This window comes from Penaeus monodon, chromosome 1 (assembly GCF_015228065.2).
Source record: "Penaeus monodon isolate SGIC_2016 chromosome 1, NSTDA_Pmon_1, whole genome shotgun sequence".
NCBI lineage: Eukaryota > Metazoa > Arthropoda > Malacostraca > Decapoda > Penaeidae > Penaeus > Penaeus monodon.
In genome coordinates this window covers 9,689,037-9,694,036 of record NC_051386.1, presented here as the reverse complement: position 1 = coordinate 9,694,036, position 5,000 = coordinate 9,689,037, and positions in this window count along the sequence as shown.

Below are 5,000 nucleotides of genomic sequence, written 5' to 3'. Positions count from 1 at the left end.
ATACTCCTTACACCTTCCTGTCTCTCCACTCTATCTTGCTTCCTTTTCCTAATCGCGATGCGAGTCTTCCTGGGCTAGACACCAGGCGGAAACTCCATCCCTTTTGCTCCCAGAATTCACTCCTATGGCTTAAGGATGTTGCTGTAACCTCTGGATCTTGTTCATTGTTTACGTCTTGTTCATGTCTCTGTTCTTTTGTCTTGACTCGCTCGACTCTCTATTTCTTTGTTTGTCCCTCTTTCTCAGTCTCTCTCTCTCTCTCTCTCTCTCTATCTATCTATCTATCTATCTATCTATCTATCTATCTATCTATCTATCTATCTATCTCTCCGTCTCTCTCTCTCTCTCTCTCTCTCTCTCTCTCTCTCTCTCTCTCTCTCTCTCTCTCTCTCTCTCTCTCTCTCTCTCTCTCTTCTCTCTTCGCTTTCTCTCTGTGTACAGCAGGAGTTCTTAACCTGGGTTTTAGTGGATCCGTGAGAATCAGTTAAAAATAACATTTATATTCGCTATTATTTTTGCATTTTTTTTTTTTTTTTAGATTGTTTACTTTAAAGTTTCATAATACTCTGTGTATTTCATATTTGCAAGAGACAATCAAATCTCTTAAAAAAAAAAAAAAAAAGTGCATTATACAAATCGCATGCAAAGTTGTGTTTCTGTGAATATATTTGGGAAAAGGTCCGTAGCTTTTCATCACTGATCTTGAAGAATTTGAATATGCAGTGTACAATACTGACAGTAATTATGATATTGGGAATAGTGATAATGATTATGACAATAGAAAATAATTACAATAGTAAGTTGGTAATGAGCATAATGACGATTAAAAGATAATTATAATCATTATCAATATCAGTATTAACATTATTATTATCATAATTATCATTTCTATCATCGACATTATCATTATTATTATTATCATCATCATCATCATCATCATCATCATCATCATCATCATCATCACTATCATCATCACCATCGTCATTATTATCATAATTAATATTATTATCATTATTCCATTGTTATCATCACTATTACCATCATCATTATTTATTATCATCATTATCATTATCAACTTTATCATGATCATCAGTATTATAGCTATCATCATTATCATTATCATAATCATTATCATTATTACTAACATCATCGTTGAAAGCATAGAATCAATTTGAGATAAAACAGACGAGCGTCATCCCCCCTCCCCCCTTGTTTCCCCTCCACCCTCTCCCTCCCTCCCTCAACCCCCTCCTCCCTCCCCCCCCTCCTCCTCTCCCTCCCTCCCCCCCCTCCTCCCTCCCCTCCCTCCCTCCCACCCCTCCCTCCCTCCGCCCTCCCCTCAACCCCCCCTCCTCCTCCGCCCTCCCTCAACCACCCCCTCCCTCCTCCCTCCCTCAACCCCCTCCTCCCTCCCCCTCTCCTCCTCCTCTTCCCTCCCTCACCCCCCCTCCCTTCCCTCCCTCCTTCCCCCCCCCCCCCCCCCAAGCCCAACAATGACGCGCATATACCCGCCCAACACGCGACCCGCAGTAATAGTTATAAATAATCTATTACTTCTCCCCCCCCCCCCCAAATCTTTCCTTCCCCCCCCCTACCCCCAATCCAGTCGCATCATCTTCATATCATTTCCTTCCTCTCCTCTATTATTTTCGTTTCCTCTCTCTCTCTCTCTCTCTCTCTCTCTCTCTCTCTCTCTCTCTCTCTCTCTCTCTCTCTCTCTCTCTCTCTCCTCCCTTTCCCCTCATTCTTGCTTTTACTCCTTCCTCCCGTCCATTCACTCCCTCATCTCCCCTCCTTCCCCTCCCCCACCTCTTTACTCCCTCCTTCCCCCATTCACCGCCCCTCCACCCCCCACACCCATTAACCCCCCCTCCTCCCGCCCATTCATCCCTCCTCCTTCTCCCACCGCCCATTCACCCCCCCTTCCCCCCCCGCCGCGACCGCTTGCCACACAAAGCCTCAACAATCGTCGCTATTTTAGGCGACACGAGAACGGACAATGAAGCAAATTGCCTTTATTGATGAGCAGAGCTAATAAAGACAGAGAAGAGCATCGTCTCTGCATCTCTGGTGGCGATGTGTCCCCCCCTGTCACCAAGCGACGCCTCTCCCCTCTCTCCTTTCCCCCCTTCTGTGGTTCCCAGTCTCTTTCTCCTCCTCTCCTTTTCCTACTTCTGTGTTCCCTCTCTCTCTATCTATCTCTCTATCTATCTACCTATCTATCTATCTATCTATCTCTATCTCTCTTTCTCTCTCTCTCTCTCTCTCTCTCTCTCTCTCTCTCTCTCTCTCTCTCTCTCTCTCTCTCTCTCTCTCTCTCTCTCTCTCTTCTTTCCTTCCTAAGTCTTCCTCTCTCCTTTTCCCCTTCTACGTTTCCTCGCTCATGTCTTCTCTCATTTCTCTTCTTTTCTCCTCTACGTTCCCCCTCTCTCTCCCTTTTCCTCTATTTCGTATGTCTTCTCTCACTCCCTTTCTTTTCCCCTCTACGTTCCTCCTCCCCTCTCTTCTTTAGGTCTTCTCTCACCTCTCTTCTTTTCCCCTCTTCGTTTCTCCTCTCTCTCCTCTCTCCTTTCTTCCTTCATGTCTTCTCTTTCCTCTCCCCTCATCTTTCTTCCCCTCGTTTTGCCTCCTTTCTCGTGGGAATGAAAATGACTGTGATGATGACTGTGATAGTGACTATTATAAAGGTGACGACTGCGATGGTAATGATTTTTATGAAGTGCGGTGATTATTGTCTGTGATGACTGTGATGATAGAAATGATTGTGATCATATCTGTGATGGTAATGACTGCGATTGTGGGGATTGTCATGGTTACGACTGTGACGGTAATGAATCTGGTGGTAATGATTGTTAAGGTGATGACTGAGTGATGCTTACGAGGACAATGATTGTGAAATCGGCGATGGTTGACAATAAGAACTGGGAATAGGATGTGAATTGTTGACATCTGTATAAAAAAAAATAAAAACATATTCCAGCCCTTATAATAGAGTTAAACGGAATAACGAACGCATAAACAAGTAACCCGTTTTGGTGAAATATACCTCCTCCTCCCTCCTCCCCCTCTTTCGCTGTGCACAAACAGGACGATAAAGAGAGAGAGAGAGAGAGGGGGGGAAATCTAGGATTCAATTCATATCACACTGAAACGAAACACGGCAAAGCACTCTATTTGCAGGAACAACATTCATCATACATGCAAAAACAATACAATTCTCATAACAGGGTCCATTGTCCGCGTCACATGGTATATAAGCGAACATGATATGCCTATTTGTACGCGATAAGGAAGCTAATCAAACTGTTATCTTTTAATAGGAAGATCACAAAGCTAACTAACGCGTTTTATACACATGGCGTGGAGGTTAAATGACTTCTGAAGTAATTTCGAAAGCAAACGAGTCAAAACAAATATTCGCAGAGAGGTTTTTAATAGGTGTTTAAACCAGTTTATTTACTCGTTTTGGTTGTTAGTCTTTTCGATTTCAAACAAAATTCATATTTAGAAAAAATATATATATATTAGATCCTTCATTATAAAAAGTTCTAATAATATTTGAGGGCATAGTTGAATGTAGTTATATAAAGTGTTATCCTACGATTAAATGCTTCAGTTTCTCTGTGTATAAATCACAGCTTGCTATGATTTAGTTCCGCCCAACCTTTTGTGACAAAAGGGAACAGGAATGGAGAGTAATAAAGAAGAAAAGATAGAGAATAAGGAGGAACAGGTAGAGAGAATGAAAATGGGAAAGAATGAGAGAGGATGAAAAGGAAGAGAAAGAGGAAAAGAGAGAGGGGGAGTAAAGTAAGAGAAGGGAAAGAGGATTAAAGCAGGGGAAAGAAACGAGGTAGAAGGAGAAAGGATGAAGTAAAGAAGAGAACGAGGGAGAGGGAGATAGGATGAAGTACGAGAAGAGGAAAAAGAGAGACGATAAAGTAGGGGAAGAGAGAGAAAGAGACAGGATGTGAGTAGGTGAACAACACAAGGAAGAGAAGGACGGAGAGGAGAAGGGAAGGAAGAAAGAGATAAATCAGGGGAGGAAGAGAACAAACAAACAGGGAGACTGAGAGAGAAAAAGAAAAAGTCAAAAGTACGAGGGAAAGAAAGGGAGTGACGAAGAGGAGGAGACAGAAAAAGAGAGAGAAGTGGAGGGGAGGGAGTCACAGACAACGGCAGCTGGGCGATCGCCACGGCTTGGTAGTTAACCATTCATGGTAAATGGTCAAGAACTCACCCCTCTTCAGTGGCCACACCCCCACACCATCATCACTACCACTCGCTCTCTCTCGCTCTCTATCTCTCATTCTCTCTCTCTCTCTCTCTCTCTCTCTCTCTCTCTCTCTCTCTCTCTCTCTCTCTCTCTCTCTCTCTCTCTCTCTCTCTCTCTCTATCTCTCTCTCTATCTATCTATCTATCTGTCTCTCTATCTTCCTCTGTATCTTTCTACGTCTCTATCTATCTAGCGTTCTCTCTCTCTCTCTCTCTCTCTCTCTCTCTCTCTCTGTCCACGAGGGAACAACATACCCCGAGCATCGCGAGACCCAAAGGCTCTCTGCCATGATATTCCACGATAGTCATTAATCTCGCTTTTGTTTCCCCTTTGACAACCGGTGCAGATTTTGCGATGTTTCTTCCCCACTTCAAGGCCTTTTGCAGAGTTTTGGAATTATTTTTGGGGTTTCTTGAAAGGTTTCTTTTTTTTTTTCTTATTATTATTATTCTTCAGTGAATATCTAGGATTTTATTTATGATTATTTTTTTTATTGTCTTTATTATAAGCATCATCTTTGCTGCTGTCGTAACGTTGCTATTGTTATCATTATGATTACTGTCTTTATTATCATTATCATTATTATCATTATTATTATTATCATTTTTATTATTATTATTACCATTATCATTATTATTATTGTTATTATTATTATTATTATTATTATTATTATTATTATTATTATTATTATTATTATTATTATTATTATCATTATTATTATTAT